Source organism: Dermacentor variabilis, chromosome 1, assembly GCF_050947875.1.
Source record: "Dermacentor variabilis isolate Ectoservices chromosome 1, ASM5094787v1, whole genome shotgun sequence".
Taxonomy (NCBI): domain Eukaryota; kingdom Metazoa; phylum Arthropoda; class Arachnida; order Ixodida; family Ixodidae; genus Dermacentor; species Dermacentor variabilis.
The window spans coordinates 239,337,995-239,360,721 of record NC_134568.1 but is presented as its reverse complement, the minus strand read 5'-3'; the positions used below and the strand labels follow the sequence as shown (position 1 = coordinate 239,360,721).

The window sequence follows — 22,727 nt, the reverse complement described above, 5'->3', positions numbered from 1 at the left end:
CAGACAGACAGACAGACAGACAGACAGACAGACAGACAGACAGACAGACAGACAGACAGACAGACAGACAGACAGACAGACAGACAGACAGACAGACAGACAGACAGACAGACAGACAGACAGACAGACAGACAGACAGACAGACAGACAGACAGACAGACAGACAGACAGACAGACAGACAGACAGACAGACAGACAGACAGACAGACAGACAGACAGACAGACAGACAGACAGACAGACAGACAGACAGACAGACAGACAGACAGACAGACAGACAGACAGACAGACAGACAGACAGACAGACAGACAGACAGACAGACAGACAGACAGACAGACAGACAGACAGACAGACAGACAGACAGACAGACAGACAGACAGACAGACAGACAGACAGACAGACAGACAGACAGACAGACAGACAGACAGACAGACAGACAGACAGACAGACAGACAGACAGACAGACAGACAGACAGACAGACAGACAGACAGACAGACAGACAGACAGACAGACAGACAGACAGACAGACAGACAGACAGACAGACAGACAGACAGACAGACAGACAGACAGACAGACAGACAGACAGACAGACAGACAGACAGACAGACAGACAGACAGACAGACAGACAGACAGACAGACAGACAGACAGACAGACAGACAGACAGACAGACAGACAGACAGACAGACAGACAGACAGACAGACAGACAGACAGACAGACAGACAGACAGACAGACAGACAGACAGACAGACAGACAGTATTCTGTTGGGCACGCCATTCTGTTCAGGCATACTTCTACTTCTGTGACCCCGCCAACGAAAAAAAATGTAATAGGCAAGAGACTTGAGGGCGTTTTCGGTATACTCAGTATAACAACCAGAGGAGTCCGGTTATTTGTTAAGTGTACACAGCGTTAAGACCAGACTCCCATTTTTACAGATATATTAGTGTAAAGTGTATTATGCAGACCGAGTCCCTAAATATTAGGCAAATTGAATATCCGCTTACGGATCAGTTGTGCATCCACGGCACTCACGCACATCCGGCACTCCCCCCTCCCTTCCCCCCGTTTTTATTCTTCGAGTTATAGACGCTATAGTAACATGGTAATGGCAGCAAAACATATTTGTCTTTATCATTTGGTTATTCATTTGCGTGCACTCTATGATGTTCTTACACCTTATTTTTTTACGTAGTGATATCTTTTATTTTTTGTTATCTCTAAAATTTGATTACCATAGGAACAAGGGCAGTTCCAGAAAGTAATCTGTGTTCTAAAGCACAAAGAAAATGGAAGATGAGATGCATCATTAGTATTATTGCTTTCGGGAAAACACGCTCCTTGGGAGAACAAGATGGTGGAGCCCGACCGGAAAGAAATGAACTGCTTTGTGTTATAATTCGAAAAAGAAGCTATGAAGAATGACGAAGAAAAAAATCTTACGCCTTCATTAGTGCCGCCATTATACTTATCGATTATGGTATAGAACCCCACAGGGAGCCTACGATGCATAGTAAATCTTTCTCGGCTCGCCTTCACAGTATCTGTGCATGCTAGGTAATGGGTAGTAGGTGCTTCATCAATATACGATTGTCGCCGAAGGCTGCAGTTTAGTCATTTTACCTTATCTAGCTTGTAACAGTTTCTGTTCACACTACAATGAACGCTCCCAGTGAAGGCGTGCAACTGACATTTCTACATAGTTGGCGTATACCGTTATCTGAAGTGAAAATCACACCTTCTTAAACTTCATGATGATGCTTAACACCTAATAAATAACTAATTTTTGCCTGCCCTTAGCATACAGCGTTAAAGGGACTCACAACTAACCAGAGTGTCTGATGAGATGTTGATGGAAATGAAATGAACATGATTTATAGTGTCATAATTCAGCACGCTGTTCACGATTTAATTAAGAATTATAATTTTAAATTGGCAAAGAAAGTGTGAGAAACCAGAAAGAGGGGAGACCTAGCGGTCAAATCTTGGCACTTCGGATGTGATCTGAGATTACTGTACGTAAGTCGACTGTTATTAAGTGCAGCATAATTATTGCTTAAAATTGCAGTTGGTAAATTAATATACACTCGCGCATTATTTTATTCTTCGGAAATCAAAAACGCACGCGTGGCTACGGCAACATGCTGAACTCCGTATCAGGTGTAAATGTGCTGTTTTGTTTTCGATCCGATTGGTTTCGTTTTGACTGGTTAAATACCAAAGCAATTGGACAGGAAACCACGAAAACACGTAAGTATAATAAATAATTTAACAATTCGGAAAACATGAATCAGAGGAACATCGACTCGATAAACAAAATGATACTTTGTTACAGCTACGGCCACACTATTCGTCTGCCTCCCACTAATGCCGTCGTATAATCGTTATCACGCTCACCTATCCTTGTTTTCAGCATGCTTCCAGTGAACAACTATATCCTCACTGTAGATCAAAGAATTCTGATAAATAACGTTCCACGGCGGTTTCCGCGTTAGCACTTCATGATGAAACACTCTGACCGGTAAGATTTCCATTGCACTAAAAAAATAGTATCATGTATCAAATTGTGTGAAATTAGGTATCAAATTGGTTGTCAGTCGCTTTAACGCTGAGCAGCCACACCGCCTATGCACGACTACTGACGGTTCGACTATATTCTGTACTACTTATTGGGAAGGATATTCCGCAAGACAAAAGCATGTAAAAGTAGCACGTTCTCCATATACAGTGTGCTTTTCTCTAGCTGCACCAAATTTTTAAAAATTACCTGTGGCAGATAGCAAAGTCCTAGTCCCAGATTTAAACTATTCGATGAGGCGGCCGTTACTTCTACGAGAATTAAAACGTTCAAATGAATAATTAATATAATTACGCCAATTTACTTCTTAATATAACTACGCTACGGCACATATTTCAATCTACGAATTATAGCCTGTGAGTCCGCAAGGCGTATCCACTTGGAAATAATTCTCCAGAGGGCACCAGTTTCAAGAGATTAATTTTCAATGTGTCCGTTGAAATAATGGCGTTCAAGTATTTTTTTCTTTTTGAAAGCGCTGTTTTACGCATAGAAGCAAAAAAGTAACTGGAACGCCAATGCATTTCGTCGAACACTTTGAAAATCAATATCTCGAAACTGGTGCAGTCTTGAGAATTCGTTTCAAGCGGATGCACCTTGCGAACTCACTAGATACAATTCGTAGATTAAGATATGGGCCTTAAAACAATTAATTGAAATGTTATTTATTGTAATTATGTTCATTATCCAATTAAGCATTTTGATCTCTTGCAGAGCTAATGGCCGTCTCATCGAGTAATTTAGATCAAGGATTAATATTAGTAATATTAGTAATAGGAGAAATGAAGCGGGATGCGACTGCCCGCACAAGTCCATAGAGCTGCACGCTCCTAATGAAAAGATGAAAACGAGTGAAAGAAATACCAAAACCCCTATCACGTCTGTGGTTATCGAGCGCTTAATGGAGTACACTTTCTCACCTCTGCCGCAAGCGTCAGCGCCAGCGAGCTCCTGCTTAGTATTCCGCTCCGTGTGCGCTATGGACGCCGGATTTGCACGCTCTCTGGACACGCTGCAGCAATGTCTGTGCCTGGTCCACGCCATCAGATACACTCGGCTTGGGCCTTTCGTAAACGACTCTGTTCCTACGCTGCACAAGCGCTTCGCCCGATCACTATAAAGCGGGCTTGGTCACGCCACAAAGAACGTGGCGCGCCCCTCTGAATACCGTGTCCTGTGCCTCCTCCGCAATGGCGTCTTGCCCACAGAGTCGTTCTACTAAGAGAGATCCCTGAGATCATAGCTTCACAGAAGCTGAATAAGTCGTTTTAACGGCTGGCCAGACTGATGATCCATTGATGCAAGATTTGCAACGGCATTCATATTCAGTCGGGAATATGAGCTTGCGAGCGGCTCTTCATCCATGTAGCTGCATTTTAAATCATAAGTAGTGTTTTTGAAAGGCATTCGTTGCTTACTAAAGGTCGACTTTAGCCGTCTCCTCTTTGTCGCAAATCACACTTGCTGATGTATGATCCCGGTAGGTGCAATCCAGAAGCTTATCGCAAAGGAATATCGGCTTCTATTGATGTCGATATAGAGTGAAGCTTCGTAGAAACTTGAAACATACTCAATTAACGAATATTCTAAGGCATAGTGAGCTTAATCGTATTTAGGGGTTGTGTTCGACTTACTAAATGCGCTGAAACAGACAACATGCTAGACAGGTAGATCCATGGCCAAAGCGTTCCCGCGATCGTTGAATTGCTGATTGTCTTATGCATTGTAGCAGTGATACCAGGAACAGCCATTCTAGGATGGCAATAGTGGAGGGCTCCAGAAATTTCGACCACCTGGGGTTCTTTAACGTGCATCTAAATCTAAGTACATGGGTGTGTTCGCATTCCGCCCAAATCGAAATGCGGCCGCCGTGGCCGGGATTCGATCCCGCGACCTCGTGCTCAGCAGTCCAACACCATAGCCACTGAGCAACCACGGCGGGTTCTAGGATGGCAATAACGGCGCTGAAGGACCCCCGTAGCAGGTTGCGTCAAGCACAGAAGTATGTTCCGCCTTTACTGATACCATCATATTAAAGGCACAATAAAGAAAAATATAAGTTGAGCTATTTTATTAAAGTCTCCCACACAACAGGCGTAATAAGCATAGTGAGAGATTTCTTGCCATTGCGGCTAGATAAACAACTACACTTTGCTTTAATACAATCCTTGCTTGTTGGTTTGGCATAAAACAACTCACACAAATCTAAATGCGCTTCTTACACTCCAAGAAATAGCGATGAGAGCAATCACTAATAGTGGATTTCGGGATACCACGGCAGAAAACCATTTAAAGGTAGGCACTTTACTTAATTCTTAACTCTGACGTTAGCTCACACTGCGCATCTCTTTCGTAACGCATTAAAGCCCTTGCGAGGAGATATGTCGGGCGCTGGTATCAAGATCAGTCACTAAGTCAGCTTCTTTGACTACAATCTCTCGGATGGGCCCAATTTTGATTACAGGGTGTCAGCGGTAACGGCCCAGTTTATTATTACATATTTTCCGGGTTTGGCCCTGTGTACTGGGAGACAAACCGATGGAAGTGAAACACAGTGGGAGGCCTAAAAGGATTTCGTTTTAAAAAAATCGAAACGGTGAAGCGCGAAAGACGACACGGCAGACGGATCAAGGAGCGAGAGGCGGAACGTTTGATACTATCGTCAGAAGGGAGCTGCAAGAAGGCAAATGTAAAGACGTGCCAGGGGAGACGGGATGCACGTGCTGACCCCGAACTCAGGCGGCGTGAAGTCCATCACTCACACAATGGGCGAGCGGGACACTGCGCGACGCCTTCCTGCTCAAACGTTGGCGAGACATTGCTCAACCGTCCTTTAGCATTCCGCCTCAGAGCGTGCTGTACGCGAATACGTATAGCATATTTTTACTCCTATAAACTTACCAGCGGCCGCTTGCACGCGCGTTTAATACCAAAAATAATCACGATTTTCCTAGAAATGTTCGCATGCTCCTTAGAAGGCTTCAACTTCACAGAGGAATCCCTGCAGCTCAGCGGCTTCTTCGTATAGACCAGAATGGGTGCGTGTCTCGAGTAAAACGCAGACTTGTGCGAAAATAGGAGCAGCAGCTAGATGTGACTTTTCCAGCTAAATCATGCACTGGTTAGTTCTCATTTCTATTCCTTAAGGAAGTCACTTTTCGCGGTGGATCCATTTTAGGGCCGCGTTTAGGTGCATTATTTTACAGCCCGTTCAAAATACCATAACAGGAGTACGCGTCGCTTACGACAATGACTAGCAGAAAGTGTAGAATTTGCTGGAACAGAACCGTGGCACCATCCGTCAATATAACCTATAGGATATGACGGAAATACGGTATGCACCTTGCTTATTGAAAATATGAATAGTGAACCTTGAACGCCCTCGAAAAAAAGCGAAAGCGTCTGCTTCAGAGTGAACCTGTGAACTCGTTGCCTTCTAAGATGAAAGTTTGCTTTCACCATGATAGAATGACCGACATTTTGCAAAGAAGGGAAGGAAAGAATAGACCCTGGCGTTTTTACGCACATAAAAGCCGGGGCAAATTGCTTCCGGAGTGCCTGAGCATTCTCAGCTTGAGAGCCACTCTACAGTGCAACTTTGCTTACACAAAGAAGTGCTGACTCGCTAGCGCGCTGTCCTCACTGCTTATATCGGACAAGTAGAGACTGCAGGGTGCTCTTTGGCTGGCCTCCATGATTTTTTTAATATAAACGTTTTATTAACTACTCCTTCCGTGAACTCTGCACGTTAGCGGCTACCGTAGCGCGGACTCATGAGATTCAGGCTTCCTGCATAGCGCCTCTGTTCTAACGCACAAGTGAAATGCAAGAAAGGCAGCACCGCTCAAGTGGAATCGACGTCCCGCAACGATTCTGTCTTAATTTCTGCACTCCCTCGGGCCCCGATTGCGCCTTCGACTATCGCCTGGTCAATCTTGTGCAGACGCAACTTTACTTTATCGGTTGAACAAGTATATGTGTTTTATAATGTCTTCACTGCATCACAGCTGTGTTGCGCGGTGAAATGAAGTGAGAATTTTCGTAAGTACAAAGGGTAAACAAAGTGTCACTATTTAGTGAACTTTTAGGCGCCTCCTAGACACTAAAGGGACAACGGGGACATTATAAAGCTGGAACTTGAACTGTTCCTAGAGGTCAGAGTTCGCTGAGTCCTCTAATTACTCCATATTTCTGCCTCTGATTCAACAGAACTGTCTTGAAAGACGTACGTGTATGTCCAAGGTGTTAAGTTTACGTCAGCATAAATATAAAGGCAAAACACACATGCGCTAACAGTGCATGCACCTTGTCCTTGTCCGAAGGGAACAACACGGATACGCTGACATCAAATATCTGTTGTCCTTGTCCGAAAGCTTTGTCCAAAAGGGACGACAAACATACGCTCACAGAGCGTGCGTGTTTTCTCGTTCCGTTTTGCCCTGACATACACTCAAAATCCAGTACCGACTCGCCCAAACTACCACCTTGGTGACACGTGTTCAAGGCCTGTTGCCACGCCTGAAATATCAAGCATGAAGTGCGAATGCTATTTTCATGAAACTGACTGGTCTTCAGAAAGTGGGTCTATGAGGTGGCCTTTAAATGGTAACCGTCCAACTGCAGTAGTATGCTATCACTGAATATCAGGCGCCTTACCATAGCATATGAGCAAAACGAGAACAAAGTAAAAGCGGCAGCCAACGTTTCGGCAAGTGGACTTGTCTTTTTAAGTCCACTTGTCAGAACGTTGGCTCCAGCTTTGACCTTGTCATTTTGCTCATCGTGTTGAATTTACATCTCCCGCCTTCCCCTTTTCCCTAGCACAGCATAGCAAGTTATAAATACAGCTGAAAAGAATGTCACACTTGGACGCGAAGAGAAAAAACTCTCAACAACTTTTTCTTGGTTTACCTTTCGCTTATCGATAAGGAATGATTGCAATACAAAGCCTGTCAAAATTCTGACACCAGTTCACAAACACTGTGAAGGCGTGTTCGAATTCTAGCGTGAATGCAAGACGGTTTTCTTTTACGTCCAACTGGACAGCTTTGTTTGCTGGAACGAAATGGAACACGCCCACAGACGCGATTCAATTGCATGGTAACGGCAGCATATAAATTGATGTCGCTGAATATTGGTTTCGCTCGAATTTGAGCCTTACCTTTCGGAGCCATGTCAGTCAACCTTGCGCATACTGTCTGAGCCATTTCTGACACCGTACTTATGTTTCTTATTTTGTCTTCCTTACGTCAGGGTATTATTATTATTATTATTATTATTATTATTATTATTATTATTATTATTATTATTATTATTATTATTATTATTATTATTATCTGTATTTATAAGAGTATTTACATTGGCGCTAGCAAATTATGCCACTTACTCCCTTCGCATGAAAAAATCAAAGAGAAAAGATAGAGCGCTACTATAATTTGTACACATAAAGGCGAAGGACATGGTACATCGGTTGTCATAACAAAGCTAATGCATATAAACGCGCTTTCATTTCCTTGAACTGCGTAATGAGTGTACCTGCATTTACAGCAAAGACTTAATAAACACGTAGGAAAACGTGCGCACAATTTTTTTATAAGTGCACTGACACAAGTAACAGACAGCTTTAGAATAGCGTGCGCAAGCGAAGGTAAAGGCCTTACGTACGTAAAGAAATAGTGTTCTGCTCACTGTAAGAGTTGTAGGACGATCCCACCACTGCCACCAGTTATAAGAGTAGGAGGTCGTAGGGAGGACCTTGGGAGGAACTAGGCGTACAGGATTTATTTACATATTTACATTAAAACAAGATATACATTTCGGCAGTCTAGCGTGACTCCCAAATGGAACACGCTAGACGAAGCATACAGCACACGAGCCCAAAGTTCCAAGCACACCACTTGTCGAGCACGAGCACACTCTAACAGCCGACTAACTGCTGCTTCAAAAGCCTCTGTCCTCCTTAGATCCCTAGGGGAGGGAAAACTCCTGTCCAACATTAGTCAAATCGGACCACAGTCGTTGGGGCGTAGTCGACCCGCCTTTTAAGGGGGAGGGCCCACACACTCACATGCGCACTTTGGATTCCCAGAACCCGAGTTGAGCGGGTCCTCATAGCCAGGTGGTCACGCTTGCCTCAGCCGACGCCTCTTAATTCCAGAGCTGACTTTCTCGGGTAGTCGCCACGCGTGTGAGCAGACTGTGACGAATCCTGGGTCTCGAGGAAAAACGTACCGCAAAGCACCCTTTTGTTAGAGAAGCTCTTCTTGCTGAAAAGAGACCATGAAGGCCATGGCAAATCAACCAACAATACACGGTCCGCCAAACGTGGCCAGCCCTGCTGCCGTCGCCGACTCTGCGAAGAAGGCGCATAGTGGATTAATGCTGCCGTGGTCTCCAATTCTCCGAAGGAAGTTCATGGTCGGTTAGCGCTGTCGTCTTCGCCGGTTCTCTGAAGGACGCCACCCCCGCGGGTCGATAGGAGCATCTGCAGCGGGCTGAGATAGCTTTGCAGAGCAGTACCCCTGCAGGCCGATCATAACATCACTGCACGTGCTCCGTGCTATTACGTTTGTCGTATTCGCCGAAAAGCGGAAGCCGGGGTCATTGTGGTATAGGTGTCAAACGACGTTCCAATGAGCGTTCGGCATTCCTACAAAATTCCGCGTCTCTATTCTTACCAAGCGACTTCCCTGTAACGTCATTTGGAAGCCGTCTTCAGAAGCACGTCTTATTCAAGGTGTGGGCTAATGGCCCAAAAAGGGGTGCATGTGTATTCAGCGAGGTACCCAAGCGGACCGCATCCAAGAGGCTGCTAATTACCAACGTCATGTGTTGTGCGACATGCGAACCCATCAAACCAGTCAAAAATTGGCTGGGAATTTCGGAGAGCCGCATTCCTTCTGGCGGCTTTTGTTGTTCATCTCTCTATGAAATCACTGGGAAAATGTGTATGATGTACTTGTTCCCCCCTTTTCAAGAGCCTCTCAAAGGCGGTGAAGGTACTTTGTCTTCTCATCCTTGGAGACGGAGTTTGTGAGGTGGGCATGAACACCGGATAGGGGGATTAGGACATGAACTGTTTCCCTAGCAAGTGATGTAGGAAATAAGGAGGGTTCGTGAGATACATCCTCTGTGTGTGGTGTGTGCTCTACCAGAACGGTTTAGCGTTCTCTGCCATCATGTAGAAGTGCTTCGAGAGCTATGTACGCTATGGTTTAACATGTACGGTGCTTGGTACTCCTGCAGGTATCGTATGCCTTTGTCTTTAAATAAGCTTGCCCTCCCATGTAAATAAACACCTGTTTTGTTCCTCCAACCTCCCGACCTCGTACATCATCAGCAAGGAAACAATTCTCGTCATGTAAGCACGGACGGCGGCGTGGGTCCGCTTAGCCTCCGTGCGACGTCCCGGTAGCGCAGGCTGCAGCTACCCTTTTCGATTCCCAACGGTGGCGGAGGGTAGAACGCGACACATCGGCGCCAGACTCCCGAGACCATGACTCCCAGATCTAACAGTGCGTATTTTGATTTATGTGACTTATTTACGCTAGGTTATCACACATTATCACACGACGAGTTTAAGGTACGCACGCTAAGAATCACCATTGTTAAATACGGCAGCACCAGTGGCTGCCTTTTTCATGAGAATTGTGATGGCTGTGCTTTCGCTACCGTAGATTGCCCATAAATGGTGGATTCCATAAACTTCGGTTTCCTCTCCGCTTACCTGAACTGCATCTTATGAGCAGCTAGCCCATCAAATTTTTGCGATTGTTCGGCGATTCTGTCGCATAAGCATAAAAAATACACGTTTCGGCTAAGTGTCTTGATATGGACAGGTTTAATACCACGTACCAGAAGGTGAAACGCCCACTTACATTCTCTTTGCGTTTGCGTTCCCGAACGTTAAACTAAAGTTCTTCAAGACACGCACAAAGTAACGATAGGCAAACTGGCTTCCGTCAAGCGTACGTAAGGGCCCATAGGCTATTCTCAAGTTGTCGAATAACTTGCAGGAGGCAAGTAACATAGGAAAGAATACGGGCGTAAAGCATGCACTTTGTTTGAATAGTTGCAGAATTGAGTTCTTCTTTCAAACTCAAAAATAGCCTGTATTGTGTCGTTGTCTATGCGCCCACAGTAAATATAGCCCAGAGTAAATATAGCCTAGGTTTCCATGTCAACTCACTAGGCTGCGCAGCAGTGTTTAGCAACTCTCTTCTCGGTTTGTTGGCGCATTTCGCTTGATATTACATGAAAGTAATCCAAATTCTTAACGAAGAGTAGCATTCGGTTCTGGGTTTCTACGTTATGCTACAGAAAACCCTTAGGGAGACACAGAACATGGTCGAGCGGGAATATGGTGGCGAAACGTTATGTAGAAGCCAATTCTTTCAGGGGCACCATTGGTTCCGGCAAGGCTAATATTCGGTGCGAGACAACACCGGAGTCGTAAGCCCGTCAACTTCACATAACGCTGCAAATGTAGAACTTGTGACACAGTTACTGCATCGAAGTCGCCATATTACTGTGTGTATTATAACAAAATATCAGAAATTGAACAAGGATATGTGTCATTAGATTTTACGCAATGATTTAGGTAAATGGAGACTAAATTCCAAAAATTGTCCCTAATACTCTCACGAGAAAATAAAGAAAACCATACGAACAATTGCTGCTGAACTATTGTTAAGGGTCAAAAGTGATCTCACGTTTGTACTAAGTGTCACTGCTCGAGATGAGAGTTGGTTGACAAATTGACAAAGCAGCAAACAGCGGGGCCGTGGTTCACCTCTCTCTAAAAAAGTGAAGTGCTCATCTCAGAAACAGAGACAATGTTGTTTGAATATTTTTGATGCCGGAGGCTTTGTGAACCATGAATATCGATCGGCCTGAAGAACGAAAATGTGAAATTAAAACTTCTGCAATGATATACTAAAATGTTCGTGCCAAGCAATTCGGTGGGGCCGTCCTTATTTTTCGTCTCCTAGACCGGCGTTCTAGGGCGCTATAGCGTAAAGCTATTCCAAACTTTTATATTCCAATTCTGCAATCAGCCTTCCACGATTGGTCAAACAATTTTCAGGCCACCTCCATTTCGCCGGTCTACTACACGACGTCACGAAAACCGCGTTAACTCAAAATCTGATATGACGTGTACTCACTCAGTATGCATGACTAGAGGGAGCAACAGGAGGAGGAGCAATAAGCTTTTATTGTACAACCAGCACTTTATGATGGCCGGGCCTAAGCCTCCCATGAAGGGACGTCGAGGGCTTCCCTCGCCGCCGCCTCGTGGGCATGCTGGGTCGCCCAGGTTTGGTCGTCGAGGGCGGAGCTCCGCACAGCCTCATGCAACCTCGACGAGAGAGTTGTGGTGTTTGTGTGTACTGTGCTGGGCACTCCCACAGCATATGCGGAAGCGTAGCCAGGTGAATGCCACAGCACCGGCAGTTGGGGTAGTGTAGACGTCTGGAAATATAAGGTGGAGGTGGGCAGGTGAAAGGTACGTGTTTGTAGCAGACGCAGGGTGGTAGCCTGCGCCCGGCTGAACTTGGGGTGAGGCGGGGGGAAGGTTCGGCGACTGAGGTAAAATACCTTAACGAGATCGTTATAAGTTGTAAGATTGCCCCTGGTGTCCAACTCATCTCCAGTGACTCCGGCGCGGTTGACTAGGCCAAGCGCAATGGAGTGGGTGACCTCGTTGAGATTGGGGAGGTGTGGGTGGACAGGGCCTGCATGGGCCGGGATCCATGTTAGGGAGATTATGCTGTCTTTAGGGTGTGGTGCCTGTCAGAGGATGCGAAAAGCTTCGGGAGAAATACGGCCTTTGCTGAAGTTAGTGACCCCTGAGCGAGAGTCACACACGATGGTGTGACAGGTGGGATCTAAAGTGGCCAGGGCGATGGCCACTTCTTCAGCCGTCTCGGCAGTGGGGGTAGTGACGCTGGAGGCGTAGTGTAGGAATACATCGCGTGTGGCGACGGCCACAAATCGTGTGCCATGGGAATATTGGGCTGCATCAACAAATGTGATGCCAGGTACTTGAGCAAGGGCTTTCATGATAGCTCCGGCCCGAGCTTGGTGCCGGGCCCTGTTATATTCAGGGTGCATGTTTCTAGGGATAGGGTGTATGTAGATCCAGCTACGGATGTCGGTCGGGATCGGTTGTTTGGGGCCCTGTTGCTGATGGTAGGTGAATCCAAGTGTGGGTAGAATAAAGTGTCCCGTTTCAGTAAGGGTGAGCCGTTCAAGCTTAGAGCGTTGTTGGGCTTCAATGAGTTCGGAAAGGTTGTTGTGAACTCCCAGTTGGTTGAAGAGTTCAGTGCTAGCGCAATGCGGGAGGCCAAGTGCTTGCTTGTAGACCCCTCGTATGAGGGTGTCGAGCTTGTTTTGCTCAGCCCGGTACCAGTTGAGGTACGCAGCAACGTAGGTAATTGACATATGACAAAGGATTGGACGAGGCGGAGAAGGTTTTCTTCTTTGAGTCCCCCTCGTCGGTTAGAGATACGTTTAAGAAGTCGTAGGGTATTTTGGGATTGGGAACAGATCTTGTTGAGAGCCAAGGCGTTGGTGCGGTTGGTAGGGATGGTGAGACCGAAGACACGGATACTAGGGACGTGTGGGATAGGACTGCCATCTTGAAGGCGTTGGGTGATGGCGTGACAGGGTCGGTGATCAGATTGGTGTTTGGGAGGGCGACCCCGCTGAATGGGCTTGTAGAGCAGAAGCTCCGATTTAGTCGGCGAACAGGGCAGTCCGGTCCCTTGGAGATAGGCTTCAACCGTGTCAATTGCCGTTTGGAGGACTGACTCCACTTGACCATCACTGCCTTGGTACGACCAGATGGTGATGTCGTCGGCGTAGATGGTATGGTTGATATTGTCGACTCGTTGTAGTTGCTGGGCAAGGCCAATCATGACTTAGTTAAAGAGCATGGGAGAGATAACTGAACCTTCCAGGGTGCCCTTGCTGCCAAGGGGAAGCTGGTCTGATCGTAAATCCCCGGCCGAGAGGGTGGCCGTGAGATTGCAGAGAAAGTCACGAATGTAATTGTAGGCTCGCTCTCCCAGGTGGAGGTTGGAGACCTGGTCAAGGATAGCTGCATGGGAAATGTTATCAAAGGCTTGTGTGAGATCGAGTCCTAGGATGGCTTTCATGTTACGGGAACGATCGTTTAGCACTTGATGTTTGAGCTGCAACATAGCGTCTTGAGTAGAAAGGTGAGGGTGAAATCCAATGATGATGTGGGGATAGAGAGAGTTGTCTTCGAGATGACTGTTGCTGCGTGCTATGAAGGCGTGTTCCATCACCTTGCCTACGCATGAAGTAAGGGAGATGGGACTTAGGTTATTGAGGCTAGATGGTTTGCCAGGCTTTGGGATTAGGATAACGTTGGCAGTCTTCCAGGCAGCTGGGAGGGCGCCACTGCGCCAGCAATCATTGATGTGTTGAGTCAGATGGGACACGGACTCGTCATCGAGATTGCGAAGGGTTTTGTTAGTGACCCTGTCTGGCCCTGGAGCAGAACGACCATTAAGCTTGCGAAGAGCAGCATGTATTTCAGATATGCTGAAATCGGCGTCTAGTGTCGGGTTGGGATTACCGATGTAATTGCTGTGTGGACTGACTTGTACCCTGCAGATATATCTGGTTCAGAGGTAGTCAAGCACCTGTTGTGGACCTTGCTTAAGGGTCTCCGTATAAAGGAGCTTCTGCAGCCGATCCTGTTGGGTGGTGCGGGTGGTGGTATTATCAAGCAGATGTTTGAGGAGTTTCCACAAGGAAGGGCGATGAAGTTGTCCATCCACCGTGTTACACAGCTCAGTCCATTGTTGCCGGCTGAGGGTTTGACAATGCTCCTCCATGGCTGTGCTGAATTTGGAGATCTTACTTCTGAGGCGACGGTTTAGGCGCTGCCCCTTCCATCGAGCTAGGATGGAGGCCTTAGCCTCCAGAAGATGGGCGAGGCGGCTATCCATGCGTTCAACTGAGGCATCTGTAGTTACCACCCGAGTGGCCGTTTGAACATCAGTGCATAGCACTTGCATCCAGGTGTTAATGTCGGCACTGCCTTCTGCTGAGGTAGAACCTATGCGTATCTTTCGAAAAACATCCCAGTCAGTAATGGTGAATTCTTTAGTGGGGGCAGGGGCGGCAGCGAGTTGGGGTATAGAGAGAGCAAGGATATATTGGTCGCTGTCCAGGTCTTGCTGGGTACTGGTCCAGTGTGCATTGTTGATATGTTTGATGAAGGTGAGGTCGGGGGTAGAGTCCCGGGTAGTGGAGGAACCGAGGCGTGTGGGAAAGGAGGGATCCGTGATGAGCGCAACACCTAAGTCGCGGTAATCTTGCCAGAGGTTGCGAGCTGCAGCTTCCGTGCGCACGTAGCCCCACCCTCTATGGGTGAGGTTGAAATCGCCGCCGATGGTAGGGGGTCCGTTCTAGCTACGTGAAGAGCCTTTTTAAAGACGGTGAGGAAGCGACACCTTGCTTTGTCCTTGGGGCTATTGTAAATGTTCAGAAGGAAGATGCATTTTTTCCGTTTACGATTGCGAATTAATTCGAGGAATAGATGTTAGATGTGAGGACTATGAGGACTATAACAGGGCTACGACGCCGTACTAGGGTGGAGACCCGACGAAGAGGGTGGGTGGCATGGAAGGTTTGATAACCGGGGAGCGTGGTCGGGGCGTTATTGGTTTCTTGAAGTAGGATAGCATCCGGACGGCGGGTATGCTGGCGTAGGTATTGATTGAGTACCGGTTGTTTCTGGTGAAAGCCTCGGCAGTTCCACTGCCGAATGAGGGCGTCTTGGTTAGTGTAAGCCATGATGGGAGATGGTGGATGTCGCCATCGGTGTCCCGGAAGGGTCGCAGACGGGGGCGGCATCGCTAGGAAGCGTGAGAATATGAGTTTCCAGGTTGGTCACTCCTTGGACAATACCAATTAAGGCTTGCTGGATGGAGTCCAGTGCATGTTTAAAAGTGCTAATAGTTGTTTGAAGTGAGATGAGCATGTCTTTAACTTCAGAGCGAGCCTGGCCCGTGGCTCCATCTTGCAGGGCTCTCTTCTTGCGGGCAGGAGTCGAGGGGGCCTCCTGACAAGGGGCAGGGACGTTCTGTGCGATAGGTATAGGGGCTGGTGTTTGGGATTGTTTGAGGTCTCTAACCTCCTGCGAGAGTTTAGTTAGGAGATCGCGTAGGATGGCGTTCTCGCGCTTAAGCTGAGCTATTTCTGGGTTACCTGGTGAAAGAGGAGGGGAGGTGACTTGTGGGTTGGCGATCTTACGACCCTCTCGCGAGGTGCCCATGAGAGCCTCGGCGAAGCTCACCTTGTTGTTGTTGGTAGATGTGATGCGTGAAGCCGATGCAGACCGGGATCTTGAGCGTTGTTGCCTGGATCGAGATGGAGTTCTGGAGCGGGAACGGCTCCCCCTTGACGGTGTGCGGGAGCGTGGCCTGGTTCTGGTGTTGAGGGTGGAGTGGCCGGCTTGTTTATAGGTGGCTTGGCTGATTGTTCGTCGTTCCTCGATACGCTTGCGGATGACGTACGGCGTTTTATAACGAGAGGCACAGCTTTTGTCCGCGGTGAGATGGGGACCACCACAGAGCGAGCACTTAGGGTTACAGCTATGGTCGGCGGGGGGGGGGGGGGGTTGCGGACACCGCAGCCCCGGCATATCTTGTTATTTGGGTAGGGACAAACGTCCATACGGTGTCCGAGGTGGCCACACTGGTAACAAATGTCAATTTGCTTCCGATATAGCGAACTTGGGAGTAACGTGGAGCCGTAGCGGACCTGATAAGGCACATTCAGTCCGTCAAAAGCGATGATCACTGTGGTAGTAGAAGCGATGCGCTTGGCTGCCAAGGCTGTCGGGTTTCGGGCAGTGACAATCTTGTGGATCTGCTGGGGGGTCTCCGTGAGTGGGATCCCACGGATGACCCCCTTCGTCGTGTGCTCAGCTGCGGTTTCGTAGGCATTCACCTCGTGGTTGACGCCGTTCACTTGGATAGAGCGGATGCGAGCGTACCGGTCTGCATGGTCCGGGTGAGGTGTGCTGACGACAACGATTTTTTGTTGCGTATTCGGGCAGACAGTGTCTTCTGAGCTTTCTTCGTCCGTGAGGTTGGCTGCTTGGAGAATGGCGGCGGTTACCACGGGACTGCCGACCTTGGCTATATGAAGGGCGCCCTTGGGACGGATGACAATCTTGATATCCTCCGTCGGAAGCGACGGCATGCGGCCCGCCTTCAAAACTTGAGCTTTAACGGGCTGCCTCGCCCGGCTAGTAGCCGGCTGCCTCGCGGGGCCGGCTACTTGGGGCGTGAGATGATTCATCGGTCGGGGTCAAGTTGTCCGTTTTGAGCGGCGGGATCGTGCAGTGAGCCAGCCTGACTGGGCGGTCACTTCTTCCGGCGAAATCTCCAGGCCGGTGACCTGGATCTCCATAGCGAAGACAGGGGTGCGGGATCACTCTGGTGGGAGATGTAAACGCCGCGCGCCGAGGCGCGACACGCCGCCGAGACGCAGCCGGTGCAGTCGGAGGCTTAACGACCGGCGAGCTAGGCTTAGCGCGGCGGCGACGTTCACAAAAGCTGCGGTTCCCAGGAAAATGGAAAGTTCCACCTGAAAGTGAGGTATCCACAGAGTCCGGAGAACTTCAAGAATCGTTTGATGAAAACTTTAGGTCGCTAATCACAGAGAAATCTGTGAAAACAGTTGAGAAAGCCGGAGCCGACATGAAAACATGCGCACTCCTCGGCCGCCGAGGGAGCAACAGAAAATAATTATTTCTGATTCGAAGCTTTTTTCGCGGTTGTACCCACTGCTATTGGACTGAACTTTTCGGGCTACACCCGCTTCCCCTGTCTGTCATGCGATGTCAGAATACGTTGAGAACTCACCGCGTCAAATTGACGTGTTCGGCTTAAAGATGCATTAATATGGCGAACAAAACAGAATTTTTTTTTCCAGAATAGCAGGAGCCTACCCCGTTCCGAAAAGAATAGAAGATGGCTTCCCGCCGATCGCTCAGCAGTGGCCCCTCGGAGCTGTCAGGGAGCATGGATTTATCTGCGTATAATAAAAGATTTTGCGTGGCAGTATAACGTTATCGAGCCCTTTTAGTACGTATACGGCATCATTCTGCCAACTCTTCTTTGCTCAGAATCTATTTTAGCGGCATTCTTAAACTTCCGTTGGATGCCGCCGCGAGTTTCAACCAGCCACCACAAGCCAAGTAAGGATAAACGGACCAATCGCAAACGCCGGCACCACCCCCTTAATCCGGTTGTCTACTTTCACTGCGCTAGCTCGGCCCCATCGAAACCCTTTCCACTTGATCATGCTCCTCACCTGTTGTCAGCCAATTAGATAAGAAAAACTGTTCTGTGTAGGCGATATTATTCGCTTGCAAAGCAAACAAAAGTGACCTCCCATAAAGGAAGAGAGCGTTTGATTGGCCTTTTCAAACAACGCCGTGTGTTACCGCCAGGTGCTTGCGCCGGTCGTTACGTAAATTTGACACCAGAAAATTGGAATAAAAATAGATTGGAATAGTTTTACGTTATAGGGCCACTAGTTACACAACAATACGTAGCCTCATACTGCTGTATCAGTCTGGGAATATCTTACCAAACACCAGATTCTTGTTCCACCACATGCCCCGTATTCGCTCGATCGGTCTCCATGTGATTGTTCCTTTGTTTCTCCGTGCGAAATTTTTGCTGAAAAGGAAGCGTCATGAATATATGGCCTGAATCGAAATTATTGTGACTAATATGCTGAAAAGCATCGTGGATGAAGCTTTCACCTGTCACAAACAAAGTCACAAACAAAGTCACACAAGCGTTCGCGATGTTGACTGCGATGAGTATGTGAACAGATGAGGAATTACAAAAATAATACACGCACAGAATACGACAGTCAAGAATGAGTTCCAACACAGTATACAAAAAGTATGACACTTAATATACATGTGCTAATAATTAGAAATAATGAAAGTGTCTATTCAGTCGGATTTCGAGTACCTGTTAAGGGTGCGTATATCTTCGAAAAAATTTTCGAATACATTCAATGCTTTTCGCTGGCTTATTTTCGATGGCCATGGGCCCAACAATTTTGCGAGTGCGAAAGGTCGGTAAGGATGGATGGAGTGTAGTGCTTGTTCTAGCTTACGTTTTTCCGTCGCGTGTCTGGGACATTTGAGGAGCAGTTGGCAAAACATCCTCATAGTCGTTGCCACAGGTGCAAGCCGGGGAAGAAGCCCGTTTTAGGCGATATAGAAAATGTTTAGTGTATGCTGTCCCAAGGCTCAGTCGGCGAATTTGTGTCTCCGTACTTTTCGAAAGTTCTACAACCAGCGGGTAATTGAGTTGAGATTCCACTTTATCGTAAAGAATCGATTTCTTAGCATTTTCATTGTAGCGGGTTGACATACACAAGTCCTACTTTAGTTCTCTAAATATGCGTTGCGTGTTCATTGGAGATAAAGGGATGAGTTGAATTTCTGCATCTTTATGCGCCAATTTTGCCAAAGAGTCTGCTAGTTCGTTGCCGCAATATCAGCATGTCCTGGCACCTACTGTAATGTAATTTCATGTTTTCTTCCAGTAGCCTGAGTTAAACTCTTCAGTGCTGAGTAGGTTATTCGTGCTTATGGTGGGTTGTCATCAATATCTTCAAGACATGCTAAAGCCGATAAGGAGTCCATACAAATTACCCATCTTTTTTTGGTGCCTCATATGTTGTGAAGCGTAACTGTTTTGATGTTTTGATAAAGTAAATGGCTTGGAGAATTTCCACTAATTCCGCTATTGTTCTTGATGATGTGTGTTCCAGCCGACAAGCGTATTCTACCCTGTAAGGATGGTATAACATAAGCTGCAGTGGCGCTATCTTTGATTACAGAACCGTCCGTGTACACGTGAATAGACTCTTGATACTTATCAAATAGCTGATGGAAGGCTAATTACATGTTTCGCTGCTAATGTGGAAACGTCGCTTTTATTTTTGAGACCTTCAATTGACGTTTCTGTCGTGGGTAGCAGAGGTGCGAGTGCCAAAAAACCGATCGTGGAAGTCGTGATTTATGCTCTTGAAACATGGCGTGCATCTGTGCACCTGGACGATTCTTTATCATTGAAAGAACTTAGTGCGAAGACTGCTGGATAGAAATTCTGAAGAGATGCCGGCGTTTTTCCAGGCTGTGAATTACGGTGACATGTGGTTCCCGCTCTTGTGCATTAGTGAGGTGACTATATGTAGCTTGCGCTACTTCTAGACATACTCTCAAGCTCTGAGCCTGCAATAGGTGTGGTCGGTGAAGGGACGTCGCACCTAGTTTGTGCAATACAGGGGCGATGTAAGCAATTTTCTGGTGGACAAGTACTGAGGGAACGTGGAGCAGGGATGCAGTTGTTCCACCCAGTTTCGTACCTGCGATTCTGCGAAGGACATTTATGATACAACTAATTTTGTCCTCCAGGGTGGTCAAATGATAAGTTCATTGAAGCTGGTGGTTTAAAATCACGCCGAGAAAACAATGTTTCCGAACCAGCTCTATCTCATGGCCGTCTGTTCAGAGACCGAAATTTCTTACTTTGTTTCTCGTGAAAGGCAAAACCGCTGATTTGGCATAGGATATCTGCATGACCCGTTCTCTTATAGTCCTTACTCTATTTAAAGCGTCCAGCAGACGATGCTTGACAACCTCTATAGTCTTATGCGATGTCAATATGCAAATGTCATCAGCATACATAAATATGTTTACGTCTGCAGGAAGTACTGCTGGTAAGCCTGCTATTGCTGCATTGAAGAGTAGTGGACTTGATACACTTCCTTGGGGAACTCCTTTGTTTATGGAGTGTGCACCGCTTTGTCCGTCATTTGTATTTATATATATATATTTTGTCTTTCAAGAAGTCAGCGATTCATTTGAGAATCCGACCATGCACTCCGAGCGTTGAGAGTCCCAGCCGGACACGAAGGTGACTGACTGAGTCAAATGCCTTCTTGACATGAATAAACACAGCAACAGCAATGTTCCCACAGTTAATCTCGCGGTCAACAGACGTTACCAAGTTAAAGATGCAGTCGATTGTACATCTACATTTTTCTAAAAACAGCCATTAGATCTGGTAGACAATTGTTCGATTCTGTCCATCATTTCAGTCTACTATCGATAATTTTTTCCATCACTATTGAAACACAGCTGGTTAAACTGGCAGGACGGAAGGAATGTGGACACAGGGACGTTTTGCCAGGTTTTAGCAACATCACCACGTTAGCGATCCTCCAACTCGCAGGAACATGTGCTTCTTCCGACGTTTTGTTCAGCACGTGTAGGAGAGTGGACGTGCCTGTCGGTCCAAGGTTTTTCAAGGTGAAATATGATATGTTAGCAGGACCAGTCGCTGTTCTTTGGTATGTCTTTGAAACAGCATGCTGCAATTCTTGTAGAGAGAGCAGAATATCCAATTGGGCATGAGGTATATTGCAAGCATCTTCAAGCTGCTGCTGCACCAACCAGATAGATTTATCTTGAACTAAGCAAGGCTAGTGTTGCGAAATTTACTAGTGTCACGCACAACCCGTTTGAAATTTTGCGTTCAGATGAGCCACGAGCTGTAGCAAAGTTTTTGAAAGGGCTTCAAGGGCGTTTATTAACCTCCAGATTTTCAGTAATGGAGTGAAGGCGGTAAGTGACGTACAGAACTCATGCTATTGCTTCTGTTCCAGCATTTGCATGTCCTGGTTAGATGTTCGGTGTGCAGCTTGACTCTCTTGATAATCTTCAAGCCATCCGGAACGACAAAACCGACGCTGTGCTCTCCATCTAACTGCTCGGAGTCGTTCATAATGTGCGTCGACACTGTATTGTCCTTCCGGAACAGTTGTATATCGCGTAGCCTGGGAGTAATTACTAAGTACCGATGACACGAACGTGTCCAAGTCGTCTACTTAGCTCAGTACCGCAGAATTATATTCTATAAATAGTTGCCAGTTAGTAAGTTTAGTGACCCTCAGAGGTCTTGCCGGATGCATAAGGGGATGCGCTATGAGAATTGGGTAGTTGTCACTACCCCGTGGTCTCATAATCTAATCTGTGCACCATCTAATACCGCGCCTAAGGTGAGAGGTGGCGATAATAAGATCAAGACAACTAGCGTAATAATAGCCTCTTAATATGTAATCGATCCATCATTAGGCAGAACAAAGGCGCATGCATCTATAGCCTTTTATAAGGACCTGCCTCATAGAATCAGTGTGGCTATTTTCCCAAGTAACGTTATGAGCATTGAAGTCGCCGCAGAATAGCACTGGTCCTTGAATCCTTTTACAGAAATGCACGAAAGTTGACTTGGTAATTCGCGATACTGGTTGTATAAAAACGCGAACAATTTTCACTAGCAGCTTTTCGAACTGAACTTTACAGGCAACGAATTCAGGCACATCAGAATCCGAGGAGAAGAAAGGCAGATAGATTGCGTCTGAAGCAAAACATAACTTTGCTAGGGCTCGGAGTTCATGACGATGATAATAATATTTGGGGTTTTACGTGCCAAAACCACTTTCTGATTATGAGGCACGCCGTAGTGGAGGACTCCGGAAATTTTGACCACCTGGGGTTCTTTAACGTGCACCTAAATCTAAGCACACGGGTGTTTTCGCATGTCGCCCCCATCGTAATGCGGCCGCCGTGGCCGGGATTCGATCCCGCGACCTCGTGCTCAGCAGCCCAACACCATAGCCACTGAGCAACCACGGCGGGTTTCGTGACGATGAGTATATGACATAGTTCGAGAGGTGAAAATCGCGATCTACACCGGCTTTGTTAAGGCAGACATTTGCGAACGTGTATTGCAAAACAGGCTTCCTGAAGTATGCAGTCTTAGATCGAATGCCATTTGCGTTCCCTTGAAATAGGGTTGTTTCGAAAACAGTTATCCATCTGGCGAACCATTATGCTTTGTTGTAATCTACTTCTGAAGCACCAGCGGTTCTGATCATCCGCATATGAATCTTATTTCTAACGTTCAAACTTATGCAATCTTTCTGGACTTCGCGAAGGCTTCTGACAAAGTAGCTCACAAACGCTTTCTACTAAAACGCTCCTAATTTAATGTTCATCCTAATTTATT

The 22,727-nt window shown here is 46.9% G+C and overlaps 1 protein-coding gene across 1 annotated transcript in view; it reads left to right on the top strand.

Moving 5' to 3' along the window:
- The window catches only part of Oamb (Octopamine receptor in mushroom bodies), a 783,118-nt gene that overhangs the window by 57,114 nt on the left and 703,277 nt on the right, over nt 1–22,727 (top strand). The gene's annotated exons all lie outside the window — the stretch shown is intronic.